Raw genomic sequence first — 19220 nt, 5'->3', positions numbered from 1 at the left:
TTCATTGAGTGTCTTATAGAAATAAAGTAGGAATCAAATGACACCATGATAATCTAGCAGACAAGACACTAATTGCTTACTTAAGCAATTTCTTATTTAAGAAAGAAAGGGACAAAAAGTTTCTAAGGTATATATACAAATTTATATATACAGTGGTAATTGCTACAAGAAAAGATAAATTTTCCTAAATATGAAAGGTATTTTAGAACATAAAAACAAGAGAGACATCAGGTGGGAAAAGAGACACAGGAAATATAGTATAATAAAAATAATAATTTTGCCCAAAATTTCTGATATTTTTGAGACAAGTATTAATTATATTCATATATGGGAATAGACAACTCAATAACTAAAATAAAAAAATTAATATGGCTTATAAAGTGAGACGCAACTCTCTGCTGTATTCAAGAAATACTTCCATAACAAAGCGATTCTTAGTCCAAAAATAAAGGGAAAGGCAAAAGTATATCAGGAAATAGAAAAAAACAACTAGAAAACATTGGCTGCATTACCTCCATATGACAAAGTAGAATTTAAGCCAAATAACTGAGAAAGTACATACACACGAGAGAAACAATGGAGAGGAAAGAAAAAAAAAGAATAGAAACAATAATAGAAGCACACAAAGCGTTACTCTCAGTACATGACTGGACAAGTGGGCAAAGAACAAGACTGTTAACCAAAATGAATTAAATTTCCCATTTATAAAGCTAGAAAAAGAAAAAAATTCCAGTACACAGAACTAGGAAGATAATAAGAAAAAGAAAAAAGAGTAGAAACACAGTAATTGTGATTAATATATCAAGATCCAAGGGATGAAGAACCACTGCGAGGAAATTAGTGTAAATTATAAAGACTACATTACACACCACTTTCCAAATAAATTTGGAATTCAAGAGGAAGTGGATTCATTTTTAGAGAAATACATAGGTAATAAAAAACTTAAAGAGACTGTTAAAATACGTAAACATTTATTAATGAAAAAGTTACTCCACCCAAATTGTTTCAAAAGAGAATTCTACTATACTTACAAAATCAGCAGGGTCAAATGGCATATAAATAGTTCCAGGACAGAAAAATATGAAAGGAAATGTCCTGTTTTTGTGAAACAGCTATAACATTTATGCCTAAAAGTGATAAAGATAGTATATGATAATAAGAATATTACAAAGTTAATGACACGCCTAATGATAACATATTAAAAAATATTAGTGGACAGAATCACATGTAATTTAAAAAAATGACTGCGAGATTTATTCCTGGAATGCAAGGGCAATTAAATATTAGGAAAGTCATATAACACCTCTATATTAATAGGTACAAGTTAGGATATGCATAATTTTAGGATAATTATTTCTATAGATGCTGAGAAAGCATTTGACAAATTCAACATACATTCTTAATAAAAACTATTCAAGATAATATCACTTGGTGGATATTTTTTACACAATAAAATATGTATACCTCAGTCCTAAAAAAAGCATTATGCTTACTGACAGCATTTTCATTAAGATCAAGAAAAATACAAGGATGCTCATTATTTTCAAATCTATTTAACATTATTTTGGAGATATTAGGCAATGGTATTAACAAGAAATATTAATTAGATACATGAAAATAGGAAAGAAAAAATAAAATTACAGCTCTTTTCATATGATATGACACTACACCAAGAGGACATAGGAAATCTTTCACAAATTACCTTAAACAATAAAAGAATTCAGTATTGTAACATGAAATAAATGATTCATACAGAATCATATAGAAATTATTAACATACAGAAATGATTCACCTTTATATACACACAAAATAATGAATGGAAGATATAATCTTATGGAAAGCTCTATTAAAATAACAACAAAGAAAATAAAAGACCCAGGAATAAACAAGAAGCAATGTGCAAATCTTATATGAAGAACAATGAAACACCCCTGAAAAATGCAAAAGTGTACTTGGACAATTGGAAAGATATTACTTCTTCTTGACTAACATGAGCTAAGTTTGAGAAACCCCGGGATAAAATACAGGATATAGATTTCTGGGAGAGCAGAGAAAAAAGGCTGGGGATTGAAGTTGAGACCAGACGGGACATTGCTGTATGTTTATATGTTAAATAAATTTACCTTTACCTCAGAGGTTCATGGGAGATACTGAAGGCTTTTGAAGTAAGGGAGAGATTTGGTCAGTTATTCCTTCCTAACTAATCAATCAGCTCCACAGACTGATTCAGTAGAAACAGCTTTGGGAATTCACCTCAGATCCCATCTACCTATGAGTAACATGGACTTGATGACAAGACTTGCTAATTCACATTTTATGTATTTTAAATGTGAGAGCAATAATTTCTGTCTCATATATTTGTCACAAATATTATAGATAAAATATTAAAACTGTCAGCACTTACACTGTGTGTGAGGACCATATTTATCACTCTAGACCTACCAATGATTTTTTTAAAATTTTGTTTTATTGAGTGTTTGCCTTTCTCTGTCTATCTTATTTTGCTTGACATAATACCCTTAATGTCCACCCACGTTGTGAATGGAACAATATTGTCTTTCTTTATGGGTGAGTAGTATTCCATTGTATATATATACACCACATGTTCTTTATCCAATCATCAGTCGATGGGCACTTGGGTTCCTTCCCCATCTTGGCTGTTGTGAATAACGCTGCAATGAACATAGGGGTACATAAGTCTCTTTGAATTGTTGATTTTAAGTTCTTTGGACCTAAACCAAGTAGTGGGATAGCTGGATCACATGGTATTTCTATTTTTAATTTTCTGAGAAATCTCCATACTGTTCCATAGTGGCTGTACCAGTTTGCATTCCCACCAGTAGTGTATGGGGGTTCCCTTTTGTACACATCCTCTCCAACATTCGTTATTTTTTGTCTTGGTGATTATAGGCATTCTAAGAGGTATAAGGTGATATCTTAGTGTAGTTTTGATTTGCATTTCCCTGCTGATTAATAATGTTGAACATCTTTTCATGTGCCTATTGACCATCTGTATATCTTCTTTAGAAAGATGTCTATTCATATCCCCTGCCCATTTTTTGATCGGGTTGTTGGGTTTTTTGTTGTTGGGGTGTGTGAATTCTTTATATATTTTGGAGATTAATTCCTTATAGGATATGTGATTTGCAAATATTTTCTCCCAGTTGGTGGGCTGTCTTTTCATTTTGTTCCTATAAACCTACCAATAATTTTTAACCTCTGAAGAAATCTAGGATTTAGAAAGAAAGCTTGAGACTCATGATATTCAAAGCCAATTTAATGGAAGAACACAGATTCTTTCATGTCTATAAAATGTTCCTTTAGTATTCTGAAGTAAAATCAAGCTTATTATAGGTTTTTAAATTTCTTACATGGACACCATCAGAGAACTCTGCAGCAGACTAATTCTTCTTCTGATATAAGACATTTCTGGAAAAAGTAAACTGAAGTCTAGAGTTGAAGTTATTGGGAAGCCCTTATGTCCCATCCACTGGACTTCTTTTATATGTATTTATCAGCAAAGAGGAAGAGCAGGAAAGACTACCTATTATGCACAGAAGGCTAAAAGATTTTGAAATTAACCAGTAAAGTTAATGTTAGATACATGAATTATTTAATATAGTTTCATGGAGAAAGAAATGCACTTATCACTCAACTCGTGGAAGAGGTAGAAGAATACCATGACTTTGAAATAGAGATATTAAAATAGAGGGAGAAAATGGGAACCAAGAGCAGTCAATAGTTTAGTTAATAGTAACACACCACATCAACTTTCTGGTTTTGACAGTGTACTATGGTTATGTAAAGGGCTATCACTGGATGAAGCTAGTTAAAGGAACTCACTATTACTTATGCAACTTCTGTGAATCTAAATTCAAGTCAACATAAATATATTTAACAAACACAGAAATTAGTGGTTTTCAGGGACTGAATTTGGTAGAAGGAACTGACAACAAAATGGCACAAGACAATTTTTTGAGATGATAGAAAAATTCTATAACTTGCTTGTGTAGTTGCTTATGTAATTGTATAAATTTATCAAATTTATACCTATAAGAGTTGCATTTGACTAAGTGTGAATTTACTTCAATAAACCTAGAACAATTAAATAAAATCAGTCGAACTTTTTGATAGGTGTATCTTCTATACCTAATTCTGGCAGGATTACCTACATTTACTAGTATTAGAAGACGAGTTTTTTGAAAAAAATCTTAGCACCGTGGTATGAGTAAACTCTAGGCCCGCTGGATTTTATTGAATAACATTATGTGGATGTGGTGGCCCAGAGTTATTGTCCTTCCTAATTTTACAGTATCCCAAGCATTTCTGAATCCTTAGAGTGAGATTATGTCCCATTTTAAAAAATGGAGATTTCTTTATTGTTTTTGTTTCTTGATAAAGATTAATTCACCCCTGGTGGATTGAGTGACTTATATTACAGTGCAAATTACTTATCAAACAAATACCACTGACACCTGTGTTTGAAAGTTTTGCCATGGCTCTTGATGCTAAAGCCATTTCAAATAATTCAATTCTTATAATCTGTAACATTAAATGATGGCCTTCTGCATGCAGTCAAATGAATATTTTATTAAATTTTATTACCTTAAAGGATGTATGGATTTCAAGTGCTATATCATGATATAGAATAAATAAAACTCTGGTTAATCTTTGGATTTTTCATACTGGACAAAGTACACTTCTCTAACAGCATGTGGATTGATGGTTGTCTTGAAGCATTTATTTGATGCAGAGTATCTGCTTTTTGTATATGTGTCTGGATGGTAACTGGAGGCAAGAGAACTTTTGGTGGTAACTCAGAGCAAAGAGCAAGGCAGATGCATTTGAGTTGGATGCTAGGTGCAGGGAAGCACAAGGGTCTGTCCTTGGCCTCGGCCACAAAATACTTTTCTTAAGCCATTCTGTTCTCCCTGGACTTCTGGGTTCCGTATCCAACTGTTACTCCATAATCTCAGGTTACACAATTAATAGCTGTATGAATGGGAAATATTATTTTAGACAAGCTTCCCAGTTTCTGTACTAACTATCATTTACAGTTATGTGCAATTAAGTGACTTTTGCTGTGATCATCAAAGCACAAAACTACTTGACACTGTGTGCTTTATACAGTTGGGTGAAATAGCCCTAACATATTGGAGTTGGAGGGCCACAACGTTAAGAGGATTCTTGTAAAAGAACAAGATGGTTCAGAAAAGCTAATTTCTGTGTGTCCACTTACTGGTTCAGAAAGTTCAATTAGTTTGTTTGGGCAGCTATAACAAAAATACTATAAAGTGGGTGGTATACAAACAACAAACATTTATTTCTCACAGTTCTGAGGGCTGGGAAGTCCAAGATCATGGTGCTGGCAGATTGAGAGTCTGTTGAGAAACCACTTGATAGATGGTTGCCTTTTCACTGTAACTTCATATAGCAGAACGGGCAAGCCAGCTGTCTGGGGTCTCTTTTATAAGGGTACTAATCTCAGTCATCAATAAAGATGGTAAACAGATCAGCAGTTGTGAGAGGCTCAGGGTACAAGGATTGGATAGATGAAGCAAAGGGGATTTTTGAGGCTGTAAAACTGTTCTATATTATATGTAATGTACTGTAAGGGTGCACTCATGAAATATGCATTTGTCAACACCACAGACCTTTGCAGCACAAAGAGTCAACCCTGGTGTATGTAAACTTTAAAAATTATATAAGAGGTGGGAGGCTACCTAGACAGAATACAGATGTGACAAAATAATGCAACTGTATCACAGAAATACGAAACAATCTAAATGAAGGAGGCAGGGAAATGAGGCACAAACCTAAGTAACTTTGGTAGTAAGGAGTCTGTAAAACTAAAGACAGAAGGAACTGTATATAAGCACTGAACTATAGTTGATAAAGTAATTTTTCCCAAAAGTGTACAGATTAATAATTCTAATACTAGTATAGGTGTATAATGAAATTTGACAATAAATAAATAAATGGTGGAAGCCAGGTTTCTCACTGTTAAAATGGGAAATTATAGATAAACAAGAAGAGGAAGCTAGAATGTTCCACGTCGTAGTGGATCAGACTTAAAGGTGTCACTCAGAATTCTTGTTCACCTTAATATAAAGATGGTTATATAGAGAAATATTTATACATATGTATATACATATGGGTTAGTACGCACATGTATATTTCTTTGCTCTGTCAACTGAGTTGGTCTAGAGTCAACATCACCTTAGTAGCAACAAACATGTCTAGCATCCAGTGCTTGGTTTCTCATATTGTTCTCCAATAAAAGAAACCTTGTGGAAGATTTCCTTGTAGAACTGGCTGATTCTGTAGGGTAGAAAATAAGCATGATGAGCCTGAATATCTTGTAGTGCCAGAAAGTAAGAAAGTGTTAGAAACAAAACAATTCAATGATGTTTGTGTGTCAAATGGACACATAAACCAATTGAAAAAGCTCCCAAAGGCCAAAGGTGGAACAGGTTCAACAACAAAATAAAGAACAACGAAATAAATAAATTAGTATTGGCTTATAACCCAAATTAGTGAGATGAAATGATTTAAAAATTCTTAAATGAAGGAGAGTAGCCAAATCTCCCATGCAGAGATGAGTGGTAAGATTATTGCAATTAATTCAAAGAAGATATGTAAATGGATAATAAGTACATGAAAGATGTTCAGAATCAGTAGCCAATGGAAAATGTGTGTATGTGTGTGTGTGTGCGCGTGTATATATATATATATATATATATATATATATATAATGTACGTAAATAAATATATTAATGGAACAGAATATACATATTGAACACCAATACCTCACTGTCTTGATTATTATAGCTATGTAGTGGTGTATATACAAAGACTCAAAATCAGGTAATGGTAATTTGACTTTTCCAAATTATTTCTTCAGATTCTTTTAGCAATTCTAGTTCTTTAGCATTCCGTATACATTTTAAGATAAACTTGGTTTTATTTACAAAAAATCTTGTTGGGATTTTAACAGAAATTTATTGACTCTGTGGATCACTTCAGGAAAAAATGACATCTTACTTTTTGACTCTGTCAGCCATGAACGCTATATGTCCCTCTATTTAGTATTTAAATTTTCTTGTAGGCTTACAAGTGCAATGTTATGGTGTAGAACAAACAACACTATTGTGACATTTAGATTTTTCTCAACTTGGACAAATTGAGTTAAAGTGTCCTTGCCTGTATACATTTGTATTGATGGTTGCCTGAGATGTCTTTTAAAGTCTGATATATGGTCTTTGTGTAGGCATCCTGAAAGTAAATAAAGGCAAGAGGAAGTTGGGTGGTAAACAAAGTAAAGGGCCAGATAGAAGCTAGGTATGGGAAAGGTGGGAAGACTGTTTCCTTGGTCTTGGCCTCTAGATAATTATCTTAAGACATCCTGTGCCTCCATGAACCTGGGTTCCATAATCAGCTAACACCTCCTAGTCAATAAAAGTCATCTCCATGAAACAACTTTTATCACACAGATGAAAAAGAAGTGTTCATTTTCCAAACTCCTTTAGACTCTTTCATGAATGTCTCCATTAAGACACTTAGCTGCCTATGTTTTTTGGTACATAGTTCATTTTAAGATTGTAAGCTCTTTGGGGGTACCCAGAATGGTGCTATATGCACAGTTAATTCATTAGTACTTGGATGAATGGAAAATATACATTTGGACAAGATTTCCAGTTATGTGCTAACCAAGTGGCATTTACAATTTTGAATGATGAGGAAGCTTTGATAATCATTACTGAAACACAAAATTACTTTGTAATGTATGCCCTGTAGGGTTCATTGTAATAGCTCCTATACACAGGTGTCAGAGGAACTAAGTAACATTAGGATGTTTGTAAAGGAGAAAGTAGGTTCAGAGTAACCAAGTTCTGTGTGCCCATACAGTAGTTCAGAAAGCATTGTGAGATGGATAGCAGTAATGGCTGTGCATGCAAACATCCTGTCTGATTGAGAGACCATCAAGAAAGCTGTCTGTTCTTCTCTGGATCTTAATAAAGCCAAGCATGACTCAGAACGTCAACCTGAGAAATGGAGGGAACATTTTGGTGTCTATCACTGTTTGGGAATGTTAAGGTGGGTAAAATTAGATAATTTAGCACTAAGAACCTTGAGATATCTTGTTACTTTATTGAGGGTTTTTTCTACCTTTATGATAGTAAATACATGTTACTTATTAAAATGAAAGATTAAGAAAGTTGGGGAAAACAAACATAATTCCATCACCAAGAGGCAACCACTTTAATGTTTGGTGTATTGTCTTCTGTTAATTTTTGTTTTTATTTTCTTAATTAAAACCATAGAGTATATATACAGAATCAATATTCTGAATAAAGTACATCTTAATTACTACAAAAAGAATAAATGCAACCACTCTAATGGCTGTGAAGACAGGTAATAACAAATATTGATGAGGATGTGGAGAAACCAGTGTACTCACACATTACTGGCGGAAATATAAAAAAGTACAACACTTTGGAAAATAGTTTGAATTTTCTTACCAAGTTCAGCATACAGCTGCCATATGATTTGCTCATTCCTGGGAATTTACCCAGAAGAAATGAAAACACGAGTCCATAAAGAGACTTGTTTAATAATGTTCGCAGCAGCATTAGTTATAATAGTCAAATTGTGGAAACAATACAAATGTCCATCAACTGTGGAACAGATTTTAAAATGTGGTGTATCAATACAAAATGGAATACCATTCGTGAATAAAAATAATGAACTACTGATAAAATCTACAATGTGGATGAACCACAGAAGCATTACACTAAGTGAAAGAAACAGTTGCAAAAGACTATATATTGTTTCATTCTATCTATACGAAATCTCCAGAAAAGGCAAACAAATAGGGGTAAAATGTAGATTAATGATTGCCTAGGGCTTGGAGTGGACAGGGGGATGACTGCCAACAGGCACAAGGAAGCTTTGTGGATTGATGTAAATGTCCTATAATTGATTACAGTAATTGTTGCATATCTTTGTATATTTACTAAAAAATCATCAAGTTAGACCCTATCAATGTTAAATTTCATGGTATATAAACACCATAATAAAGCTATTTAAAATTAAAGAATAAAATAACCTTTTTATTAAAATTGCTTTTTCATTACTGAATGGCACATTTTAAATATTGTTAAATTCACTGTGTCTCACTTTCATGATGGCTAAAATATGGAGCCAATATACACCTAAAAATATTCTTATAAGAACTAAGTTAGGTAACATGTAAAACTGCTGGACAGAGCTTTTGCGGAGAATAGTCACTCAATGAAGAATTCTCATTCTCTGACGATAACTTTGATCAGTACATTGACAGTTCCTAGAGGACAATGACTACATCTGCTTTTGTTTACCATAGTGCCTGACATGTAGTAGACCCTTATTTAATATGTAGAATAGAAGGTTACATCAGTGGACATACCAGTGTTCACTGAAGCAATTTTTTACATAAGTCTTCTATAAAGAAAAAGACCATGCAACTAGTTGAATAGCTTTTACAATGTGGCTCTACAAATTAATGTTTTAATGGACATAGCCCTTAAAAAGTCACATTGAAGATGCTACATGAATAAATAGCCACCACATTCTTCACCTTTTAAATGTAAAAATATTTATTGAGAAGGACAGCCTGCTTGGAATAGCATATACCATAGATTTCTAGTTATCTTTGAATCAACATTTCTGTAATTAAATTCAAGCTTTATATTTTTTGGACAGACAGGTAAAGCCTATTTCTTGGCCTGAAAAATAGCAATAAATGGAGAAGCATCTGCCTTGAACAAAATAAAAGAAGTCCTAAGTCAAGGAAGGCATTGTTGCCTGCCATTCCAGGACCACCCCTCTACATCTCAACTGACTTGTAAATGAGAAAAAAATAGATGATAGATTTCTCTGAAGCCTCATAAATCTTACTTTATCTTTGTATAGGTGTGCAATGCATCAATTTTAGACATACTTTAAATCTTAGAGTCTAAGTCAGTGTTGCCTAGATTCATGATCATAACATTAACCTGAGGTGCTTGTTAGAAATTCAAGTCCTCAAACTCAACAAGCAGAGTTTCTGATTCTTTAGAAAGAGAAGATCCTAAATATCTGTACTGTTTTATAAACATCCAAGAAATATAATATTTGGAAATTAATTCTTTACTTCCAAAATTTTTTACTTATAGTTACCAAAAGTATTCATTTGTGTTAAGCTACTACTCAACCAAAGAAATAAAGGGCATTTTAATAAAGATAACATACCATTTAACATTTTATTAAGCAAAATGTTTAGGATTTTAATTGCATTAGCTTATATATTATCAACCATACAATTAAGACATTAGTTTTTCAAACTGTCATTGAATAATTGAACATAGAGAATAAAAGCCCTGAAATCTCAGGATTTTAGGATGGAAAAAATCTTAAATGTCTAATATTTCATCTTATGTCCAATAGGAGGCTCCTCCTAGTTTTCTGGGAATGGAAGACCCTGATTGCAAAAACTCTAATTGGCTGTGGAATCCACTGAGAACATGTAATTACAATAAAATCCCCAGGAATAACCCCATCAAAAAGTCATAATGAGCCAAATTAAATTTGTCAGCACTTTCTCTGTAAAGAAAGAAAGAGATAGAGAAAGACAAAGAAATTATTAAAAGAACTCACTAAACTCCCTAGAAATGCACAAAATGCTTCTTAGTGAAGAAGAATAGAACTTGGGACACAATGGAAAGGCTGTGCTCCACTTCTTTAGGGAGCCGGGCTCTGCCTGCGCCCAGGCCCGGCAGTCTCCCACAGAGGGATACCTGGAAGAGATACTTGACCCTTGCCACATGCTTAACCCTGCCTCAGGCTTGGGACCTGCCCAGGCCTGAAAAAAGAAGAGAATTAGGGATTTTGAGAGTGGTCCTTGAGAAAGAGATGGCAACCTGAGATTATATGTGCAAAGATTTTACAGGAAGAAATATCTTTAAGAAAAAAATGTGGACAAGGCAGGAAAGCCCAGCAAAGCCACTAGAACGCAAATTCCTTCGGGGTGAAGGAGAGAGGGAGGAGAGTTGGGGTGGAAGCATTCTAGAATGCCTTGCAATCTGAGGAACGTCTGGAAGGTTGTCAGGAAGTTTGGGGGAAAAGTTGACAATCAGAGGAGTTCCTTTCTGGCATGAGTGGGCTTGTTTGATAGAGTTCAGAGGGTAGCAGAGATCTACTGTTCAGCACCAGGGCTTGGGAACTAGATCACGTTGGTTGTTAGTCTGTCATTACTAATTCACAAGCAATTAAATTAATTGATTTATATGTTTGCAGAATACCCAGCATAGTTATGTTCTGAGAGCTCAAATACAAAATGACTTTCAGAAATGAGAATCTCAAGGAAAAGGACAAATGTGTTCCTTTGTCTTTTATATTAATATTGTTATTTTCTGTGTATTCTGTTCTTTGAGTTTGAGCAACATAGATTTACTAAGATTTTGTAATTAGTTGTTCATTACTTAGAAAGAGCATATATTTACCACTTGGTCTTACTTCGTGGTGAGGCAGAAAATACATTTGTTGCAGTAAGTACGGACTTTGGTTGCACAGACTGAAACATACTCTTTGGTGCAAACTTTTAGAGGATGAGTGTACAGATTACAGAGGCTCTGTAAGCATAGAAAGACAACATAAGTTTACCAGATAATAAACGTTTGAATAAAATGTTCATTCTTATATGAAATGTCATACATCCAGAACAGGGTAAATATACTATATATATATAAATGTACAAAGTCAAACACCTATGTACATACAACACAGTAAAAAATTTAAAAGCTTATCAATATGTTTTTAGATGTAAGCCCTCTACTAAGAAAAAGGCCATGTAATTGGCCTGAAATATTTTTACAATGTAGCCAATTCATACTCACACCCATGATCTTTTCCACCAGATCACATCTCCCTCCTTATCAAATGAAATCACCAAACTGAATTTTTTGTTCGTTATTTTCCACATTCCTCTACAATTTCGCTGCACATCAATACATATGCTCACTACATATGTAAGCATTCATGTTTCACATTTATACATGTATTGTTATACATATATATATATATATTTGTTTAGTTTTGGATGTCTTAGTAATTTACACAAAGAAAACAATATTATGTTTCTTAGATGATTTGCTTTTTATACTCCTATGTGACCTCTCTATATACTGATTTTTAGAGCTGTACTTCATTTATTTTCATCTCAGTGCAATATTCCACTATGTGAATATATGGAAATCATTATTTTTTAACATTAAATTGATTATTGGGTGATTCATTTTTTCCATTTGTTTTATGAGGATAAATAATTCTACTCTGACACCCTTTCTCTTTCTCATATTCTTATGCACAACATCTGATTGCCAATGAATGGAATATGCATTTTTACCATCTTGTATGATAATATAGGTAATGGCAAATGGTTTTGTATTGCTGGGTATATCGAGTAGATCCTATTTCTTGAAACTGGTACAATAAAAATACAGATTTTTACTTTTGAAGACTAATTCTGTTGTACATTTTGTTTGGTAAATTTTGTGTTAAAATTTTCAAGAAAATAAGGTTAAAATTTTACCTTTTTCTACTTCTAAATAAATGAGTAATAATTTACCAGACACCTATAAATTGCTGATTTTATAAAGAAAGTTTCTGCAACCAAAGCATAGATGAAAAAGTTTTAAAATATAAAAAGAACACAGTCTCTGGTAAGAAGTATCCACATCTATTTGCAGCAGAAATTGATATAAGTTGCCCACTCACTACAAGCAGTAAGTGAGAATTTTGTGGCAGTAGTAAAAAAACCCAAAACTCTTACGATGAGCCAAATCTTTAAAAAATTTAATTTCAAAATTAATCCAGTTCTGTGGAAAAATAATGTCATAAGCTATTTTTTAATAACCTCTCATACTATGCTTGAAGATATTTTTGTATAAATTTTTAAATGAGCCATCCTAGAATCAGGGAAGAAAATGCCTTGTATGCATTTACTTAAATAGGAAAAATTAATCAGTACTCTGACTTACTTTCATGGGTCCAACTAATATCTCACAGCTAGCTTATTCTGAAATTCGTGGACAACCTTGAGCTTCAAAGAAAGGTAAGTTTCAGAAGAGGGGTCAGAGTTCTCTTCTTCCACAAAGCTTTGACTTTAGTGGACTCAGAGCTGTCAAATAACAAATGACGTTGTTGAGGAACTCCAGATCTAGAAGACACCGTTACTCCCCACAGTTTGGGTTTAACAATCATGGAATCTGGCCCCAAAAGGAAAAAGAATTTCAAGTTCTTGAGTACAAACAGAGATGTAAAACCTACTACCCATTCTTAACCTACCACTCTGTTTCAACTTCTCTAATGTGGGAAATGAGAAAAAGCAATCCATGGCTGTAATTTTAAAAAGGCATTTAGAACATGCCCAGTTTCATTGTACCAGCTTAAGGATTACAAACTCTATAAAACCAGCTCCTCTTTTCCAAAATTATAGCACTTGCATCCTGCATTCTCCACCATATTTGAAGTGTTTTGCCCAGGAATTGAAATTTATTCACCAGAATAAAGAGGAAATGTGAAGACAATGATGAAAATATCTTTGATCCTTGATAAAAAGTGGGGCGTTTTATCGTTTTTGGAAAAACCTTTGGAAATGTTTGTAACAATGGTACATGCAACAGTGGATAAACAAAACGAATCCAGAGCCCAGTTTAATAGTTTCTTACTTCTAAAGGAATTATTCCAGTCTCCAAGATTACTATTCATTTTTACCTTCACCCAACCCTAGAATTCAGTAAAACATACAGTGTCATCATTGGAAGACCCCCCAGAGATGTCTCAGAGAGCCCAGGAAAATAAATCTGTTAACAAAATGGAAGCAATTAATTACTCTCCCAATGTTCAGTCAGCCTAGAAGGAGCCTGGTTGCATTTTTTTTTTTATTAATGTTATGATAGTTTACAACCTTGTGAGATTTCAGTTGTACATTTTTGTTAGTCATGTGTGGGTACACCACTTCCCCCTCTGTGCCCTTCCCCCACCCCTGCCCTTTAGCCTGGTAACCACCGATCAGATTTCCTTGTCAATATATTAACTTTCACCTATGAGTGGAGTCATATAGAGTTCGTCTTTCTCTGACTGGCTTATTTTGCTTAACATAATACCCTCGATGTCCATCCACGTTGCTGCGAATGGGCCAATTTTGTCTTTTTTTATGGCTGAGTAGTATTCCATTGTGTATATATACCACATCTTCTTTATCCAATCATCAGTTTCTGGGCATGTAGGTTGGTTCCACGTCTTGGCTATTGTAAATAATGCTGCCATGAACATAGGGGTGCAAGGAACTCTTGGGATTTCTGCTTTCAGGTTCTTAGGATAGATACCCAGTAATGGGATGGCTGGGTCATAGGGTATTTCTATTTTTAACTTTTTCAGAAATCTCCATACTGTTTTCCATAGTGGCTGTACCAGTTTGCATTCCCACCAACAGTGTATGAGGGTTCCTTTTTCTCCACAACCTCTCCAACATTTGTCGCTCTTGGTTTTGGATGTTTTTGCCAATCTAACGAGTGTAAGGTGATATCTTAGTGTAGTTTTGATTTGCATTTCCCTGATGATTAGCGATGATGAACATCTTTTCATGTGTCTATTGGCCATATTCATATCTTCTTTTGAGAAATGTCTGTTCATGTCCTCTGCCCATTTTTTGATCGGGTTGTTTGTTTTTTTGTTGTTAAGCTGTGTGAGTTCTTTGTATATTATGGAGATTAACCCTTTGTCAGACTGAAGAGCTTCTTTAAGGCAAGGGAAAACAGGATTGAAACAAAAAAACAGCTCACTAATTGGGAAAAAATATTTACAAGCCACTTATCCTGGTTGCATTTTTTAAAAACGCACATTTGAATTTCAGTTATGTCCTTCAGGGAATAGGAATAGTTATTTCTGGAAAAACTGACCTGGAGCAGTCCTCTTGGCTACCTCCCTAGATTCCCCAATACCTACGTCACACAGAGAGACAATGGGGAGTGATGTCAACAGCTTTGGACACTGTGGCTATCTTGTTTACTATTCTTCCTCAGCCAGCCTCTTCCAGCTGACTCTCTTTTATTGGTTTGCTGGTGAGGAGTTTGATGGGGTAAGACTGATGTCCAAGGGCAGATAAGACACAGAGGTATTCTGGGTCCTCCCTGGGGACTATAAAGTAGGTCATGAGAGATGCCTCCCAAATACTTCTTAGTAGACCTTATCTGATATACCCAGAAGTATGAGGAAGGGTCATAGATCCTAAGATAGAGAAAATATGTAAAAGCTTTCCAAACAAGTGAGTTGAAAAAGGACAAGAGAATCAAGTAGGAAAAAGAAGAGCTTGGGAATGATGATTAGATAATTACAGGCCTAAGCCCTTAATATTCTGTAAAACCACAGGCATAATAGAATTACCTAGGAAACTTTTAGACTATGAATACACTGTCCTGCCATCAAAATTGTGAATTCGTTGTTAGTAGATGAGGCCTGGGCACTGATATGGTGTTAAAGCTCCCAGATGAGTCTCACGTGCAGCCAGATTTGGGGAAGCTTGACTAGAGGACAGGTTGCAAATATTTGTGTGTATGTGTGTGTGTGTGTGTGTGTGAGGAAGATTGGCCCTGAGCTAACATCTGTCGCCAATCTTCCTCTTTTTGCTTGAGGGAGATTGTCACTGAGCTAACAACATCCATGCCAATCTTCCTCTACTTTACGTGGGATGCCGCCACAGCATCGCCTGATGAGCAGTGCTAGGTCCCCCCCTGGGATCCAAACCCACAAACCCCAGGCTGCCAAAGTGGAGCATGTGAACTTAACCACTATGTCACCAGGCCAGCCCCACAATAATTTTTTTATTGAGATATAATTGACATATAACATTGTGTGAGTTTAAGGTGTACAACCAATGCATTTATATATTGTGATGTGATAATACTGTGGTGTTAGCTAACACCTCTATCATGTCACTTAATTATCATTTCTTTTTTGTAGTGAGAACAATTCAGATCTAGTCTCTTAGCAACTTTGATGTTTATAATCTGGTGTTATTGACTATGATCGCTATCCTGTGCATTAGCTCTCCAGAACTTATTTTTTGGAACAGGAGAAAGTGAAAACTGGAGACCAAAGTTGAAACTGGGTGGGACAATACCTTAAATTATATGGTAAAGATATGTTCTTTACATTAGAGATCTTTGAGGGAAACTGGAGGCTTTTAAAGAAAGGGTGAGCTTTATTCACTGTTGATTTCTCCCTGATTAATAATCTGCTTCAGTCTGACTCAGCAGAAAGAGCTTTGAGAGTTGAAAACCCTGAATACAAATCTCATCTATCACTGAGTAACCTTGATTCAATATTCAGACTTTATAATCCATCATTTTCTTACTTTAAATATGAGAAATATGGTATCTAATTACGTATTTATGATAAATAGGGGTGAAATATTTAAAGTATCTGCACTTAATTTTTGTGTTTGTTGGATATTTGTTTACCCTAATCCTACCTGCTCTTTTTAGCAATGGAGAAGCCCAAGATTTAGAAAGAAACTTTGAGGCTAGTAGTGTTTCATGCCAATTTAATTGAAGAACGCACATCTGACAAGTGCGGAAAATGTTCCTTTGTTATAGTAAAATGAACATTATCCCCACACTACCTCTTTGAATTATTTACATAGGCTCCATCAGAGATTCTTGTGGCAGACCAGTCCTTCTGGTACAGAGCATTTGAGGAAAAAGTAAACCGAAGCTTTGAGCTGAAGTTGTGGGGCAGCTCCTTATGTTCCCTGCACTGGACTTCTCCTCTTACACGTATTTGTCAGCAGAGATTAAGAGCAGAAGAGACTTCCTATGAATCACAGCAGGCTACAAGTATTTTAAATTAAGGAGTAGAGGGAATGCTAGGTCCATAAACTACTTAATATAGCTTCATGAAGAAAGCAATAAATATATTATTCAACTTGTGCAAGGGGAAGGTAAAGAGAAGACTATGACTTTGAGATGAAAGAAGTGTTAAAGAGAGAGAGAGACTATGAACAAAGAGCAGTCTCCAGTCTTCCCAATGTCGCTGCCCCCATAAATAATGTACAAACAATCTCACCACTTAGGCAATAAGAGGGATGAGCTACCAGAATTTAACATAAGCACGTCAACACCAACTGAGTTTCATTCACATTAGGCCCTGCCCTAATTACTGGACAGTTCACGTTTTTTTTTGTTTCATTGTTGTTTTGAGACCACATATCCTTGAAAACAGAATTACAGAAGTCCAAATTTACTAAACTTTAAAAGACAGCATACATTTTGAATCTGCTTCCTGAGTCTCAAAGAGGCCAAAGTGATTTGGTGGCATTTACCCCTGGGAGACATAAAGGCTGGTGTGGTGGGGATGGTTCAACACTGAGTACAACAGTGTGTCTGGAGATTAGAGTGTATGTTTGAATCCACTTTCATGGGAAGGCAGGTGGGTGTTTACTAGGGAACCAATAAAATTGCAGATGACGCATGAGTACAGGGTGGATAATCACTTGTTTCTGGTATATTTCTGAATAGAAGAGGCTTATTGGAGTGCCCCATACAAGCTGGCATGTGGGGAAGGTGTTTGAGAGGGGAGTAAAGACACATGCCTATCTATCTCTCAACAGAGAAAGATGTATTGGGAGGGGCGCAGAAGTTAGTTGAGGAGAAAGAACCTCTGGACTAAAGAGGAAAGCTCTTGTTGATGAGTGAGATATAAGTCCAAACCAGATAAGGCTCTGTCAGAGGGATCAAAAGTCCAGTAAAAAGAAATCTTGTGACCCATTCTCATATTAAACTTACATGAATAGACAGAGATTAACTCACATGATCATACTCTCTTTTTACCCTCATATTCTTGTACCAGATAAAGGACTAATAAGGGGCCTCTGAAGAATTTGTGATGACAATAAAGGAGGATGAAGGAAAGTTAATCAAAATCTTGGATCTGTGAAATGTAATAAATTCATATAGTTTTGAATATTCTCATATATTTATCAGAGAAAACAGTATCTACTAGCTAAATTTGATCACAGAAATCATGAGACTGGGATACTTTTTTAAGAAAAATCAAAACATTCTATAAGGCCAACAACTCCTTGATACCAATGCCAGATAAGGACATTTTAAGAAAAGAAAACTATAAACCAATATTTCTGATGAATATAAATGCAAGAATTCTCAGCAAAATATTAGCAAATCAAATTCAAGAACACATTAAAAGGATTATACAGCATGACCAAGTGGGATTTATCCCTGAAATTCAAGGATGGTGAATATGAAATTCAACATACACAAATCAATAAATGAATGAAACATAAAAATTACATGATCTTTTCAATAGAGTCATAAAAAGCATTTGACAATATACAACTTCACTTCATGATAAAAGCCTTCAAAAGTTTGAGTGTAGAGGGAACATACCTGAACAAAATAAAGCCCTTATATGACAAACTCACAGTTAACATTATCTTCCATGACGAAAACCTGAAAACATCTCCTCTCATTCAATTCAATAACAACAAAAATCAATCTATGAACTTCTCAGTAGAAATCTTCCAGTACAGAAGACAGTGAATGATAAATTTAACGTGTGAAAGAAAAAACTATCAAGTGAGATTTCTAAATCTGGCAAAAACCGTCTTTCAAAAATGAGGGAGAAATTAAGACATTCCTAGATAAACAACAGCAGTCTCAATAAATTTAAGAATATTGAGATAATACCAAGCATCTTTTCAGACCAAAACAAAATGAAAACAGAAATTAACTATGAGAAGAAAACTGGAAAAGCCACAAATATATATGGATATTAAACAAAATGCTACTGAGCAGCTACTGGGTCAAAAAAGAAATCAAAGGAGAAATCAAAAAATACCTGGAGATAAATGAAAATGAAAATACAACATGACAAAATTTATGGGATACAGCAAAAGCAGTACTAAAAGGGAAGTTTATGACAATACAGGCCTACCTCAACAAACAACAAAAATCTCGCATAAAAAATCTAACAATGCACCTAAAGGAACTAGGGGAAAAAAAGAACAAACAAAGCCTACAATCAATAGAAGAGAGGAAATAATAAAAATAAGAGTGGAAATAAATGAAATAGAGACTTAAAAAACAATAGACAAAATCAATGAAACTAAGAGCTGGTTCCT

This window comes from Equus caballus, chromosome 14 (assembly GCF_041296265.1).
Source record: "Equus caballus isolate H_3958 breed thoroughbred chromosome 14, TB-T2T, whole genome shotgun sequence".
NCBI classification, from domain to species: domain Eukaryota; kingdom Metazoa; phylum Chordata; class Mammalia; order Perissodactyla; family Equidae; genus Equus; species Equus caballus.
This window is presented reverse-complemented; position numbering follows the sequence as displayed.